Genomic DNA, 17,543 nt, shown 5'->3' on the forward strand with positions numbered 1-17,543 from the left:
GTCCCACCGCCCCGCGCGCGCTGGTCCTCCGAGGAACAGTGCCTGCACGTATTGAACGATAAACTGTTTGTTTGAGTTGTAATAAACGAAATTGAATTATTTATTTTTGTTTGTTTTGATCTTTTTTCTTCTGTTTTCGAATGCATATGTTGTTTGTGCAAGAGTCGTGCGCGCTGCATTTTTGCGTGCTGCTGGAGCGGCGCGCGCGCTGCATTTTAGCGCGGCTGCTGGAGCCAGCGCTGCGTGCTGCGCCAAACCAGGCGATGGGCGCGCGCTAAAGCTGTTTTTTACGCGCGACGCGTTCTGCGCGGCGTGTACAGAGCACTGGACATCTACCTCGAGGTAAGAACTGTTTCTTCAAATTTTCAACTTTTCGGCTCTATTTGGAGAAAATTCAATTCAGGTTTCAAAATCGGGCAATTCGTATTTGAAACCGATTTCTCAAGCAAAATTATTTCGGATAATACTTGCTCATGATGATTACCCGGTGGTTAAAAAGTTCGACGAAGAGCTGTAGCTAATGATAAGCCAATCCCAAATATTGTAGTAAAATATTCTCTGCCATGGTACTCCCATGGTGGTGACTGGTGAGAGACGGCAAAGGTCACCTAGATTTTCACCTGGCACTGTGCATATTTTTCTCAGTTTATTATGAGGCCACGATGATTTATTTTTATTGTTGCCAGAAAGAGGTCATGATGACAATGTTCACCTAGAATCAAAATACATTATGTTTTAGCTACCGAATACCTCCACTCAGTTAAACTCGGGTGGTGTAGTGCGGGTTCATTAGTGCTAAGGTCAGGGGGTAATTGCAAAAAGTTCGCCGCTCACCCGCTCTGCTGACTTCGTCTGATTGGCTGAGGACCAAATCTGCATATTGGGTGCAAGTTGTAGGATATAATAGTTTGCTTTTTTAAGTTTTTGACTAAATCATCACATCACATCTTGGACAAGTTCCAGGACTCCTGTTTCTATTACCTCAAACAATTGAGCTTCAATCGGAAGCACAATAATAATAGCATTGACTTGACTTGCAGGCTCTTTGGCTGGTTCTTGATGGCTTCAACAAGAAGACTAGTGTTCCCCACTCAGTCATGACAGTCTTTTGATGATTTCAGATTTTGAAGTGCACAAGAAGGTCGCCACAGGTCCATACCTGGCCGGATCTGCATCGATTTTAAGCCAGGTGCGCTGCCCTTAATTTGGATCTGGCTCTTTTATAATTATCCTAGCTAGGTTGATGTGAAAACAAGCAGTTCTTACCATTACAAGCCAGGTGGGTGGTTGTTCTCTGGTTTTGGTGGGTAAAAGGAACGAGGATACCTCAAGTTGAAGATCAAATCCAGCTCTTTGTCATCAACAGCAGGCCAGCACACTCAGTCATACCCATAACCCATGAGTTCATGAAAGTTTAGGATCTCCACGAGTAAGTTTCAATGACAACAAGACCAGCCAAGCCATGAGGCTCAGAATTTCAAGAATCCATGAGACTGTTCTGATGGTGTCAGCTTCAGGGACGCACAAGGAGGTCACCAAGATAGATCAGATGCCGCTTCTTCATTTGTGACGCCAAGTAATGGTCCGGTTTTAGTTGCTATCATTGTTCCCCTTGGATTGAAAAATAATCTGGAATTAATCTGTAGCATAGTTGTTGATCATCCTTGTTAGTCGTTACTGCCGGCATAGTTAAACATGATGCGCATATCCTCTTGCACTGAAATTACAGTAATGTTGGAATTTCTAGCCTACTTAAGTCAACATTCTTGTTGCGTGTGGACATCCTAAAGTGAATATGGTGGCTCCTTTTAATTGAAGACATTTTGAATTGTATCCAATAATATATCGATATCTCTTAATGACTATATGGTATTATAGCTTTATTTTCTTATTCCTTTTCTCGATTGCTGTACATATTTCTTGCAACTTAATAAACAACTCTGGCTATTTGTTTCTCCATACATGTGGAGATACTTTATGTAGATATTGAGAAAACCATGGAATTAAGTTACCAAAATTATCTCATTAGCCAACTATCTGAAAGTAGAATATTATACATATTGGCGAGTTGGCTTGGTATTCAGATTTGACTTCAATATTTGGGAGATTTTAACCGCAGGTGTCCCTATGTGAAGCAAAGGATGCACAGTCAGTTGTTTTTGTCTGGTGTCACCCGTTGTTGTCTTCTTCCTTTTTTGATGAAAACAATAGGTGATTGCCTACTACAATTTTATAAAAAGTGAGAACACGTACAAATACATGGAGGGTAAAAAAGGAAAGAAAAAACACTACCTAAATCTTTTCAGCAAGTTGTACATGCCATATTAAGATTTTTGTTTCTGTTTTTTTTAGAGAAAAAAGGTTTTGTTTCTGTTATGTGAAAGATCAGGTGCATCCCCTCCTTGAAAGTTTGTCACCACCTGTATTGATTAGGTGAAATTTTATTGAAGATGAAGCTATTTCGACATCCTCATTGCTCCCAAGTAATTGCACTGATGAACTCTATAAAGAAAGGAACTCCCAAAGCCTTCTTAGGAGCTAGGAGAACTTACCTTCATTTTTATCCTTGCAGAGTGACTCCTGGGCATAAGCAATTCCAGCAGGCTTTAGCAAACTGGCAATTAGATAATTTATGTTCCTCAGATTCAAGTGCATTCTGATCACACGTGACACATCCATAAGATAGGATAAAAATGTTCTTGCTTTGTAGCATTTCTCTATGGTTAAGCATGTTCATTACCCAAAGCCAGAAGAACACCTTATGCCTCAGTTAAGATCATGATTTTCAAAGCCAGTTGAATTGAGCAGGGATCTCTTGGTACCCAACAATAATTCTGTAAACTTTACTAGTACAATATCCAGGTGATTTCCAAGGATAGCTCCAGGTTTCTGAGTTGGCATTAGCCTGAATGGATTGCAACATGATTTTTAAATCCTGAAACTTGTTCTTGTCAGCTGATAACATTAAGTTTGCCACACTTGATATAAGAGTCCCAAGCTTTCTAAAATTCTCATGGATCTGTCTGTTTTAAGTACCTTTTTGTTTGATTCTGTGGGTTAGAGGTACAAAGATTAACAGTATCAAATATGAGTTTAGGAGAATTACCTTGATTTTTTTTGCTTATTACACTTTTCTATTCTGATTGGAGGGTTTAAAAGTTTTGTGACAAATGTGTGGTACTAGCAGAACGCACTAATGGTTTAATTAATCGGGAAAGCTAATTTCCTGCCGGCAGGAATTTAGCAACAGGCACGGACGATTTGCGCCTCGTCCGATTCCCATCGCGTGGTCACGATTCATCTAGGCGCTTGAAGACTATCTTTGGGCTGCCTTATTTTAATCTCGGAAACAAAAGCGGTGGTCCTCTCAGCGCCCTCCTCTACACCCCATGGTCCTTTTCACATGCAGTGCACACATGCAACCGGTTTATGTGCCATGATTAAGGCTGCATATCCCATGGTCCTTCCCACATGCAGTGCACACATGTTCTGTCATGATTAAGGCTGCACACCCCATGGTCCTTCCCACATGCAGTGCACACATGCAACCGGCTTCTCCCATGATTAAGGCGCAAGAGGGTGCTACGTATCAATCATCAGATGGCTTGGGCACAGTACGAGTGCTACAGTGCACCCTGCCATCCTTCTGCATTTTTCACTGGAGAGTTTTCACAATGGAATATACTGTAGCATCCTGCACATGATCCAGTTCCTATTGTGCGATAGGCGGAAACGTCTTACCTCGACCTGAGGCGACGTGCTACATGTTATATGCAGGGGGCACCTCCCTGGAAGCGCATACATCGTTGGAGATTTTACAGGAGGTGTACAACTTGGAGAACAAGAGATAGAAGTAGTTACAGGAGATAAGGAGATAGAATTACATGTAAACCGAACCAACTATCTATCCTAGATCCTGCGCCAAGTCTTGGACTCCTCCATGCGTGACAATGCACTCCATACGTGACATAGTGCATATTGTGTTTAACACCCTCCCTTAATCACAACTTCATCAAGTTGAGATTATGTTTGAAGTCCTCAAAACTTCTAGTGGGTAAAGCCTTGGTGAATCCATCTGCAATCTGATCCTTGGAATGCACAAAGCGAATATCAAGTTGTTTTTGAGCCACTCGTTCTCTGACAAAGTGAAAATCAATTTCAATGTGTTTCATTCTGGCATGAAAAACAAGATTGGCAGACAAATACGTGCACCCAAATTGTCACACCATAAGCATGGAACTTGTTTACTTTTTACACCAAGCTCTCTCAATAAATACTGCACCCATATGATCTCAGCTGTAGCATTTGCTAATGCTTTGTATTCTGCCTCAGTACTGGACCTAGACATAGTGGCCTGCTTCCTTGCACACCATGAGATCAAGTTAGGGCCAAAGAACACTGCAAATCCTCCAGTAGAACGTCTATCATCCAAACAACCTGCCCAGTCAGAATCTGAGAAAGCACTAAGAAGTGTGGATGATGACTTGCTGAAGTTGAGACCAATATTAAGGGTGTTCTTGACATATCTAACTATTCTCTTGGCAGCAGTCAAATGAACATTAGTGGGTGCATGAAGAAATTGGCAGACTTTGTTAACAACAAATGATATATCAGGTCTTGTAAGAGTGAGATATTGAAGTGCACCTACAAGACTTCTGTACTTAGTGCTGTCTTCCTGACTCAAGGCTTGTCCTTCTATGAGAGATAATTTTTTTGAACTTGATAATGGAGTGGGTGAAGGTTTACAGCCTTGCAGACCAGCCTTTCTTACCAGATCAGTTGCATATTTTTCTTGAGACAAGTGAAGTCCATCATCATGTTTCTTCACTTCTATCCTTAAGAAATAATGCAAGTCTCCAAGATCCTTAAGAGCAAACTCTGCACTGAGATCTTTCAACAATCCTGTTATAGCTTCATCAGATGAGCTTGTAACAATAATATCATCAACATAGATGAGAACAAAGATATGAGTGTTGCACTTGTTATAAATGAACAGTGAAGTGTCAGACTTGGAAGGAACAAAGCCAAGAGTTTGCATCTTTTGACTGAGACATGAATACCACGCCCTTGGAGCCTGCTTCAACCCATACAATGCTTTGTCAAGTCTGCACACGTGCAATGGTGCACGTTTGTTCTCAAACCCAGGAGGTTGTTTCATGTACACTTCCTCTTCCAGAACACCATGAAGGAACGCGTTCTGAACGTCTAGCTGTCTAAGACTCCAGCCCCTGGACACAACAATGGACAAAACAAGACGAATGGTTACAACTTTTACCACTGGACTAAACGTGTCCTCATAGTCAATACCATAGCGTTGCTTGAAGCCTTTTGCCACAAGTCTCGCCTTGTAGCGATCAATGGTGCCATCAGATTTTCTCTTGATCCTAAACACCCACTTGCAATCAATGAGATTTTTACCTTGCTGTGGAGGGACCAAATGCCATGTTTTATTTCTCTTCAATGCCATGTAGTCTTCATGCATGGCCTTCTTCTAATTTTCATCAGCTAGGGCTTCATCAAGTGTGTAGGGTTCACCTGGTTCACCCGTGGAGCACACCATACCATATTTTGTAATATGCTTATAATTAATTGGTTGAATTTCCCCCTGTTGTAACCGTGTACGTTTTGGCGCTGAAGTGGCTGTCACGGGTGGCACAGAAGATCCCATGCAACCTGCAGGTGCAGCAGGAATCGATCCCGAGGCAGATCCTGGCGAAGCAGCAACAGATTCGGCAGCAGATCCCGCTAGTGGATCTTCTGTGGCGGTAGACAGTGGTGTGCAACGGCGCGGCTCTGCAGAGGATCCCAGCGGACGGGGCTCATCATGACGCCTTGATGGAGAGGCAGCGTCCGCTGCGCCAGATGCGGGCCCCGCACCTATCGGCCGACGCGGGTCGCGCCTTTTGTAGCACAGGGGTTGGACCGGGAATCGACCCCCCAAGACCCAATCTGAGGCGGATAGGCGGCGCTGCGTGATTCGCTCGGGTTGATGGAGGCACCGCCGCGAATCGCTGATGGCCGCGTGGCAGATGCTGGCTCGCTCGCCGAGCGCGCGCTGTCGGCGACTCCACGCGCAGCTGCTGGCGTGGATTCCTGAGGGGATTCTGCCCCCCTGCCAGCGGCGGATCCCGAGGGCGATCTGCTGGGCAGTTCTGCCTCTGCCACGGGAACTGATCCCGAGGAGGATTTGTTCCCTGGTTTGGGGCACATGAAATATGGCCCATGCTCGTCATTTTCTTCATCATTTTGCATTCCATTTCTTCTGCAACATCACACAACTCATGCACAGTGGTTTGAGGGTTAGTCAACATATAATCATCACGGTTTCGTTCCCCTTCATCAAGACCGATGAGAGAAGATGGGAGAAGGAGGATTTCTTTACGGAGTAAAGCACCGGCATTAGGATGGAGATCGGCAAAGGGAAATTTGTTCTCATCAAACACAACATCACGGGAAATATAAACGCGCCCGGTGGAAACATCTAGGTGTTGGAAATATGCCCTAGAGGCAATAATAAAAGCATTATTATTATATTTCCTTGTTCATGATAATTGTCTTTATTCATGCTATAATTGTGTTATCCGGAAATCGTAATACATGTGTGAATAATAGACACCAACATGTCCCTAGTGAGCCTCTAGTTGACTAGCTCGTTGATCAACAGATAGTCATGGTTTCCTGACTATGGACATTGGATGTCATTGATAACGAGATCACATCATTAGGAGAATGATGTGATGGACAAGACCCAATCCTAAACATAGCACAAGATCGTATAGTTCGTTTGCTAGAGTTTTCCAATGTCAAGTATCCTTTCCTTAGACCATGAGATCGTGTAACTCCCGGATACCGTAGGAGTGCTTTGGGTGTGCCAAACGTCACAACGTAACTGGGTGACTATAAAGGTATACTACGGGTATCTCCGAAAGTGTCTGTTGGGTTGACACGGATCAAGACTGGGATTTGTCACTCCGTATGACGGAGAGGTATCACTGGGCCCACTCGGTAATGCATCATCATAATGAGCTCAAAGTGACCAAGTGTCTGGTCACGGGATCATGCATTACGGCACGAGTAAAGTGACTTGCCGGTAACGAGATTGAACGAGGTATTGGGATACCGACGATCGAATCTCGGGCAGGTAACATACCGATTGACAAAGGGAATTGTATACGGGGTTGTTTGAATCCTCGACATCGTGGTTCATCCGATGAGATCATCGAGGAGCATGTGGGAGCCAACATGGGTATCCAGATCCCGCTGTTGGTTATTGACCGGAGAGCGATCTCGGTCATGTCTACATGTCTCCCGAACCCGTAGGGTCTACACACTTAAGGTTCGGTGATGCTAGGGTTGTAGGGATATGTATATGCAGTAACCCGTATGTTGTTCGGAGTCCCGGATGAGATCCCGGACGTCACGAGGAGTTCCGGAATGGTCCGGAGGTAAAGATTTATATATGGGAAGTCCTATTTCGGGCATCGGGACAAGTTTCGGGGTCACCGGTATTGTACCGGGACCACCGGAAGGGTCCCGGGGGTCCACCGGGTGGGGCCACCTGTCCCGGGGGGCCACATGGGCTGTAGGGGGTGCGCCTTGGCCTACATGGGCCAAGGGCACCAGCCCCAAGAGGCCCATGCGCCTAGGGTTTCAAGGAGGAAGAGTCCTAGGAGGGGAAGGCACCTCCTAGGTGCCTTGGGGAGGAGGGATTCCTCCCCCTTGGCCGCACCCCCTAGGAGATTGGATCTCCTAGGGCCGGCGCCCCCCTTGGCCCTCCTATATATAGTGGGGGAGATGGAGGACTTCTGACCTTGACCTTTGGTGCCTCCCTCTCCCTCTCCAACACCTCCTCCTCCTCCATAGTGCTTGGCGAAGCCCTGCCGGAGTACTGCAGCTCCATCACCACCACGCCGTCGTGCTGCTGCTGGAGCCATCTCCCTCAACCTCTCCTCCCCCCTTGCTGGATCAAGAAGGAGGAGACGTGGCTGTTCCGTACATGTGTTGAACGCGGAGGTGCCGTCCGTTCGGTGCTAGGATCTTCGGTGATTCGAATCACGTCGAGTACGACTCCCTCATCCCCGTTCTTTGAACGCTTCCGCTTGCGATCTACAAGGTACGTAGATGCATCTAATCACTCGTTGCTAGATGAACTCCTAGATGGATCTTGGTGAAACCGTAGGAAATTTTTTGTTTTCTGCAACGTTCTCCAACAGTGGCATCATGAGCTAGGTCTATGCGTAGTTCTCTTGCACGAGTAGAACACAAATTTGTTGTGGGCGTTGATGTTGTCAACTTTCTTGCCGCTACTAGTCTTATCTTGCTTCAACGATATTGTGGGATGAAGCGGCCCGGACCAACCTTACACGTACGCTTACATGAGACCGGTTCCACCGACTAACATGCACAAGTTGCATAAGGTGGCTGGCGGGTGTCTGTCTCTCCTACTTTAGTTGGAGCGGATTCGATGAAAAGGGTCCTTATGAAGGGTAAATAGAAGTTGACAAATCACGCTGTGGCTTTCCCGTAGGTAAGAAAACGTTCTTGCTAGAACCCTACTTCAGCCACGTAAAACTTACAACAACAATTAGAGGACGTCTAACTTGTTTTTGCAGCAAGTGCTTTGTGATATGATATGGCCAAAGTTGTGATGAATGATGAATGATCTATATGTGATGTATGAGATGTTCATGCTATTGTAATAGGAATCACGACTTGCATGTCGATGAGTATGACAACCGGCAGGAGCCATAGGAGTTGTCTTTATTTTTTTGTATGACCTGCGTGTCATTAAGAAACGCCATGTAAATTACTTTACTTTATTGCTAAACGCGTTAGCCATAGTAGTAGAAGTAATAGTTGGCGAGCAACTTCATGGAGACACGATGATGGAGATCATGATGATGGAGATCATGGTGTCATGCCGGTGACAAGATGATCATGGAGCCCCAAGATGGAGATCAAAGGAGCTATGTGATATTGGCCATATCATGTCACTATTATTATTTGATTGCATGTGATGTTTATCATGTTTTTCATCTTGTTTGCTTAGAACGACGGTAGTAAATAAGATGATCCCTCATAATAATTTCAAGAAAGTGTTCCCCCTAACTGTGCACCGTTGCGACAGTTCGTTGTTTCGAAGCACCACGTGATGATCGGGTGTGATAAATTCTAACGTTCACATACAACGGGTGTAAGACAGATTTACACACGCAATACACTTAGGTTGACTTGACGAGCCTAGCATGTGTACAGACATGGCCTCGGAACAAGAAGACCGAAAGGTCGAGCATGAGTCGTATAGAAGATACGATCAACATGAAGATGTTCACCGACGTTGACTAGTCCGTCTCACGTGATGATCGGACACGGCCTAGCTAACTCAGATCATGTTATACTTAGATGACTAGAAGAGGGATGTCTATCTAAGTGGGAGTTCATTATAATTTGATTAGATGAACTTAATTATCATGAACTTAGTCTAAAATCTTTACAATATGTCTTGTAGATCAAATGGCCAACGTAGTCCTCAACTTCAACGCGTTCCTAGAGAAAACCAAGCTGAAAGACGATGGCAGCAACTACACGGACTGGGTCCGGAACCTGAGGATCATCCTCATAGCTGCCAAGAAAGATTATGTCCTACAAGCACCGCTAGGTGACGCACCTGTTCTCCCTGCAGAACAAGACGTTATGAACGCTTGGCAGGCATGTACCGATGACTACTCCCTCGTTCAGTGCGGCATGCTTTACAGCTTAGAGCCGGGGCTCCAAAAGCGTTTTAAGAGACACGGAGCATATGAGATGTTCGAAGAGCTGAAAATGGTTTTCCAAGCTCATGCCCGGGTCGAGAGATATGAAGTCTCCGACAAATTCTTTAGCTGTAAGATGGAGGAAAATAGTTCTGTCAGTGAGCACATACTCACTATGTCTGGGTTACATAACCGCTTGACTCAGCTGGGAGTTAATCTCCCGGATGACGCGGTCATTGACAGAATCCTTCAGTCGCTTCCACCGAGCTACAAGAGCTTTGTAATGAACTTCAATATGCAGGGGATGGAAAAGACCATTCCTGAAGTATTTGCTATGCTGAAATCAGCAGAGGTAGAAGTCAAGAAGGAACATCAAGTGTTGATGGTCAATAAAGCCACTAAGTTCAAGAAGGGCAAGGGTAAAAAGAACTTCAAGAAGGACGGCAAGGGAGTTGCCGCGCCCGGCAAGCAAGCTGCCGGGAAGAAGCCAAAGAATGGACCCAAGCCCGAGACTGAGTGATTTTATTGCAAGGAGAGTGGTCACTGGAAGCGGAACTGCCCCAAATACTTAGCGGACAAGAAGACCGGCAAAACGAAAGGTATATGTGATATACATGTAATTGATGTGTACCTTACCAGTACTCGTAGTAGCTCCTGGGTATTTGATACCGGTGCAGTTGCTCACATTTGTAACTCAAAGCAGGAGCTTCGGAATAAACGGAGACTGGCGAAGGACGAGGTGACGATGCGCGTCGGGAATGGTTCCAAGGTCGATGTGATTGCCGTCGGCACGCTGCCTCTTCATTTACCTACGGGATTAGTTTTAAACCTCAATAATTGTTATTTAGTGCCAAGTTTGAGCATGAACATTGTATCAGGATCTCGTTTAATACGAGATGGCTACTCATTTAAATCCGAGAATAATGGTTGTTCTATTTATATGAGAGATATGTTTTATGGTCATGCTCCGATGGTGAATGGTTTATTCTTAATGAATCTCAAGCGTAATGCTACACATGTTCATAGTGTGAGTACCAAAAGATGCAAGGTTGATAATGATAGTCCCACATACTTGTGGCACTGCCGCCTTGGTCACATAGGTGTCAAACGCATGAAGAAGCTCCATGCTGATGGACTTTTAGAGTCTCTTGATTATGAATCATTTGACACGTGCGAACCATGCCTCATGGGTAAAATGACCAAGACTCCGTTCTCAGGAACAATGGAGCGAGCAACCAACTTATTGCAAATCATACATACTGATGTGTGCGGTCCAATGAGTGTTGAGGCTCGCGGTGGCTATCGTTATGTTCTCACCCTCACTGATGACTTGAGTAGATATGGGTATGTCTACTTAATCAAACACAAGTCTGAGACCTTTGAAAAGTTCAAGGAATTTCAGAGTGAGGTTGAGAATCAACGTGACAGGAAAATCAAGTTCCTGCGATCAGATCGTGGAGGAGAATACTTGAGTCACGAGTTTGGTACACACTTAAGAAAATGTGGAATAGTTTCACAACTCACGCCGCCTGGAACACCTCAGCGTAATGGTTTGTCGGAACGTCGTAATCGCACTCTATTAGATATGGTGCGATCTATGATGTCTCTTGCCGATTTACCACTATCTTTTTGGGGCTATGCTTTAGAGACTGCCGCATTCACTTTAAATAGGGCTCCATCGAAATCCGCTGAGACGACACCGTTTGAATTATGGTTTGGGAAGAAACCTAAGCTGTCGTTTCTAAAGGTTTGGGGATGTGATGCTTATGTCAGGAAACTTCAACCTGAAAAGCTCGAACCCAAGTCGGAAAAATGCGTCTTCATAGGATACCCTAAAGAAACTACTGGGTATACCTTCTACCTCAGATCCGAAGGCAAGATCTTTGTTGCCAAGAATGGATCCTTTCTAGAGAAGGAGTTTCTCTCGAAAGAAGTAAGTGGGAGGAAGGTAGAACTTCATGAAGTATTACCTCTTGAACCGGAAAATGGCGCAACTCAAGAAAATGTTCCTGAGGTGCCTGCACCGACTAGAGAGGAAGTTAATGATGATGATCAAGATACTTCTGATCAAGCTCCTATTGAAATTCGAAGGTCCACAAGGACACGTTCCGCACCAGAGTGGTACGGCAACCCTGTCTTGGAAATCATGTTGTTAGACAACGGTGAACCTTCGAACTATGAAGAAGCGATGGCGGGCCCGGATTCCGACAAATGGCTAGAAGTCATGAAATCCGAGATAGGATCCATGTATGAAAATGAAGTATGGACTTTGACTGACTTGCCCGTTGAGCGGCGAGCCATAGAAAATAAATGGATCTTTAAGAAGAAGACAGACGCGGATGGTAATGTGACCATCTATAAAGCTCGGCTTGTCGCTAAGGGTTATCGACAAGTTCAAGGGGTTGACTACGATGAGACTTTCTCACTGGTAGCGAAGCTGAAGTCCGTCCAAATCATGTTAGCAATTGCCGCATTTTATGATTATGAAATATGGCAGATGGACGTCAAAACGGCATTCCTTAATGGTTTCCTTAAGGAAGAATTGTATATGATGCAGCCGGAAGGTTTTGTCGATCCTAAGAATGCTGACAAGGTGTGCAAGCTCCAACGCTCGATTTATGGGCTGGTGCAAGCATCTCGGAGTTGGAACATTCGCTTTGATGAGATGATCAAAGCGTTTGGGTTTACGCAGACTTATGGAGAAGCCTGCGTTTACAAGAAAGTGAGTGAGAGCTCTGTAGCATTTGTCATATTATATGTAGATGACATACTTTTGATGGGAAATGATATAGAACTCCTGGACAGCATTAAGGCCTACTTGAATAAAAGTTTTTCAATGAAGGACCTTGGAGAAGCTGCTTATATATTAGGCATCAAGATCTACAGAGATAGATCAAGACGCCTCATAGATCTTTCACAAAGCACATACCTTGATAAGATATTGAAGAAGTTCAATATGGATCAGTCTAAGAAGGGGCTCTTGCCTGTATTACAAGGTGTGAAATTGAGCTTAGCTCAATGTCCGACCACGGCAGAAGATATAGAAGAGATGAGTGTCATCCTCTATGCCTCAGCCATAGGTTCTATTATGTATGCCATGCTGTGTACCAGACCTGATGTAAACCTTGCCGTAAGTTTGGTAGGAAGGTACCAAAGTAATCCCGGCAAGGAACACTAGACAGCGGTCAAGAATATCCTGAAGTACCTGAAAAGGACTAAGGAAATGTTTCTCGTCTATGGAGGTGACGAAGAGCTCATCGTAAAGGGTTACGTCGACGCTAGCTTCAACACAGATCTGGATGACTCTAAGTCACAAACCGGATACGTGTATATTTTGAATGGTGGGGCAGTAAGCTGGTGCAGTTGCAAGCAGAGCGTCGTGGCGGGATCTACATGTGAAGCGGAGTACATGGCAGCCTCGGAGGCAGCGCATGAAGCAATTTGGGTGAAGGAGTTCATCACCGACCTAGGAGTCATACCCAATGCGTCGGGACCGATCAAACTCTTCTGTGACAACCCTGGAGCTATTGCTCTTGCCAAGGAGCCCAGGTTTCACAAGAAGACAAGGCACATCAAGCGTCGCTTCAACTCCATTCGTGAAAATGTTCAAGATGGAGACATAAATATTTGTAAAGTACATACGGATCTGAATGTAGCAGATCCGTTGGCTAAACCTCTCCCTAGAGCAAAACATGATCAACACCAGAATTCCATGGGTGTTCGATTCATCACAGTGTAACTAGATTATTGACTCTAGTGCAAGTGGGAGACTATTGGAAATACGCCCTAGAGGCAATAATAAAAGCATTATTATTATATTTCCTTGTTCATGATAATTGTCTTTATTCATGCTATAATTGTGTTATCCGGAAATCGTAATATATGTGTGAATAATAGACACCAACATGTCCCTAGTGAGCCTCTAGTTGACTAGCTCGTTGATCAACAGATAGTCATGGTTTCCTGACTATGGACATTGGATGTCATTGATAACGAGATCACATCATTAGGAGAATGATGTGATGGACAAGACCCAATCCTAAACATAGCACAAGATCGTATAGTTCGTTTGCTAGAGTTTTCCAATGTCAAGTATCCTTTCCTTAGACCATGAGATCGTGTAACTCCCGGATACCGTAGGAGTGCTTTGGGTGTGCCAAACGTCACAACGTAACTGGGTGACTATAAAGGTATACTACGGGTATCTCCGAAAGTGTCTGTTGGGTTGACACGGATCAAGACTGGGATTTGTCACTCCGTATGACGGAGAGGTATCACTGGGCCCACTCGGTAATGCATCATCATAATGAGCTCAAAGTGACCAAGTGTCTGGTCACGGGATCATGCATTACAGCACGAGTAAAGTGACTTGCCGGTAACGAGATTGAACGAGGTATTAGGATACCGACGATCGAATCTCGGGCAGGTAACATACCGATTGACAAAGGGAATTGTATACGGGGTTGTTTGAATCCTCGACATCGTGGTTCATCCGATGAGATCATCGAGGAGCATGTGGGAGCCAACATAGGTATCCAGATCCCGCTGTTGGTTATTGATCGGAGAGCGATCTCGGTCATGTCTACATGTCTCCCGAACCCATAGGGTCTACACACTTAAGGTTCGGTGACGCTTGGATTGTAGGGATATGTATATGCAGTAACCCGAATGTTGTTCGGAGTCCCAGATGAGATCGCGGACGTCACGAGGAGTTCCTGAATGGTCCGCAGGTAAAGATTTATATATGGGAAGTCCTATTTCGGGCATCGGGACAAGTTTCGGGGTCACCGGTATTGTACCGGGACCACCGGAAGGGTCCCGGGGTCCACCGGGTGGGGCCACCTGTCCCCGGGGGCCACATGGGCTGTAGGGGGTGCGCCTTGGCCTACATGGGCCAAGGGCACCAGCCCCAAGAGGCCCATGCGCCTAGGGTTTCAAGGAGGAAGAGTCCTAGGAGGGGAAGGCACCTCCTAGGTGCCTTGGGGAGGAGGGATTCCTCCCCCTTGGCCGCACCCCCCTTGGAGATTGGATCTCCTAGGGCCGGCGCCCCCCCTTGGCCCTCCTATATATAGTGGGGGAGATGGAGGACTTCTGACCTTGACCTTTGGTGCCTCCCTCTCCCTCTCCAACACCTCCTCCTCCTCCATAGTGCTTGGTGAAGCCCTGCCGGAGTACTGCAGCTCCATCACCACCACGCCGTCGTGCTGCTGCTGGAGCCATCTCCCTCAACCTCTCCTTCCCCCTTGCTGGATCAAGAAGGAGGAGACATGGCTGTTCCGTACATGTGTTGAACGCGGAGGTGCCGTCCATTCGGTGCTAGGATCTTCGGTGATTCGAATCACGTCGAGTACGACTCCCTCATCCCCGTTCTTTGAACGCTTCCGCTCGCGATCTACAAGGTACGTAGATGCATCTAATCACTCGTTGCTAGATGAACTCCTAGATGGATCTTGGTGAAACCGTAGGAAATTTTTTGTTTTCTGCAACGTTCTCCAACACTAGGCACTTAACCCCTTTGTGTTGGGCACTATAGCCAAGGAAAACACATTGTTTAGATCGGAACATGAGTTTGCGTGAGTTGTAAGGATGGAGGTTGGGCCAACATGCACAACCGAAGACACGTAGAGATGTGTAGTTGGACTTGACATGAAGAAGCCGTTCTATGGGGGTTTCATTGTTTATGACACGAATTGGGAGCATATTGATGATATGAACAGCGGTGAGAAACGCTTCATCCCAAAACTGGAGAGGCATGGAAGCACCGGCTAAGAGAGCTAGACCAACTTCAACTATATGCCTATGCTTGCGTTCGACAGAGCCATTTTGTTGGTGAGCATGAGGGCATGACACATGATGTGAAATGCCAAGTGTTTGGAAGAAGGAATTTAATTTCTCGTATTCCCCTCCCCAGTCGGATTGGACAGCAATGATCTTGCTATCAAACTTGCGTTCAACAAGTGCTTGAAAGTTTTTGAACACTTGAAAAACATCGGATCGTTTCTTAAGAAGATAGATCCAAGAAAACTTGCTATAGTCATCAATGAAACTGACATAGTACGTGTGGCTACCAACAGAGCTAGGGGCAGGGCCCCAAATATCGGAGAAAATTAATTGCAATGGTTGAGTAGAGACACTTGTAGAAATAGGATAAGGTAATTGATGACATTTTGCTCCTTGGCAAGAATCACAAATAGTTTCAACATTCCGCTCACCAACAAACGGGAGCTTATTTTTCCTAAGAAAACGTTCAACAAGAGAAAAAGAAGCATGCCCTAAACGATCGTGCCAACATGTTGAAGAAAGTTTGACAACACCATAGGCTTGTTTATTGAATCTCCTAAGCTCCAGAATCAATGGGTAAAGCCCTCGAACGCATCTACCTCGATATAGTACCTTCTTCGTGGCCCGATCCTTTATCAAAAAGAAAAAGGATGGAATTCAATAAAGACATGATTTTCAATGGTATTGCGATGAACGGATAGGAGATTTTTGTTGGCACTAGGAACATGCAAAATTTTGCGAAGATGAATTTTACGAGAAGGGGTACGTATAACCGAGTGACCAATGTGACGTATGTTCATACCTGCACCACTGGCCGTATGAATCTTGTCCTTCCCGTGATATTTTTCATGGAGAGTCACCTTCTCCAGCTCACCCGTGAGATGATTGGTTGCGCCACTATTAAGGTACCGGTTTGTGTCAACACCATAGGATCCTTCAGCGGCGGCAGCAACTTTGTCATCATCTTCAGAGGAGGCATCATCTTCGTCAAAACGATACCAACAATCTTTGGCAGTGTGACTTGGTTTGCCGCAGATTTGGCAGCGGACTGCGTCGGGCCACGAACGGCTGGAGCCGCCGCGGCGACCCCTGTTGTTGGTGGAGTTGGGGCGACCGCCGCGGGAGCCAGAGTTGTTGGTGTTGCCGCTGCTGTGCTTGCCCTTGGCACGAGGAGGACCGCGGTGATGGGAGGAGTACCCACCACGCCCGCGGGTTGCTGCGTTCACCGAAGACTTGAACCCGCCGCCAGCACTGTGGTACTGGGCGACGCGTTGGTCGAAGTTGCTCAGCATGGCGTAGAGTTCATCGAGGGACATCGGCGTGACGCGGGCATCCAGGGCAGACACGAGCGGCTGGTAGTCCATGTCCAGTCCGTGAAGCAGATACGAGATCAGCTCATCATCCTGGATGGGCTTGCCGGCCGCGGCGAGCTCATCAGCAAGGCCACGCATGGCAGCGAAGTAGGCGGCCACCGATTGGTTCCCTTTCTGTGCATTGATCAAGGCAGTGCGGATGTTGTTGACGCGGCTCAAGGACTGCGACGAGAACATACCTGCGAGTGCTGTGCAGAGAGCGTGTGTGGTGGTGACCGCGGTGACCGCGATGAGCACCTCTTTGGTGAGGTTGTTGAGCAGGTAGCCTAGAACCTGCTGGCCCTCTTTTACCCAGATGGGATGGAGAGGATTGAGCTCGGACGACTCCTTCCCGTCCTTGTCCTTGGTGACAAGAAGGCGAGACGGCTCCGGCTGGGTGCCGTCGACGTAGCCATAGAGGCCGGCTCCCCTCAACTGCGGCGTGATTTGGGTATGCCACATGACGTAGTTCGTCCGAGAGAGCTTCTCCGTGACCTGACCGCTCAGATTGGATTGGGTGGCACTGGAGGAAGACATGGCTGGCACTGGTGGAGATCGAAAGCTATGGTTTGGAAGAGGAGGCTCTGATACCATGTAGAAGTGCATGCTCTAACCAATGCAACCAAAAGACCGATCTGATGGAAGAGACTAGGCAGCA

The 17,543-nt window shown here is 46.1% G+C and overlaps 1 pseudogene; it reads right to left on the reverse strand.

The window, feature by feature from the left end:
- Nucleotides 1-16,806: 16,806 nt before the first annotated feature.
- LOC123155200 (uncharacterized) lies at nucleotides 16,807-16,945 on the reverse strand (annotated as a pseudogene).
- Between the last annotated feature and the right edge of the window lie 598 nt (nucleotides 16,946-17,543).

Source organism: Triticum aestivum, chromosome 7A, assembly GCF_018294505.1.
Source record: "Triticum aestivum cultivar Chinese Spring chromosome 7A, IWGSC CS RefSeq v2.1, whole genome shotgun sequence".
Lineage (NCBI taxonomy): Eukaryota > Viridiplantae > Streptophyta > Magnoliopsida > Poales > Poaceae > Triticum > Triticum aestivum.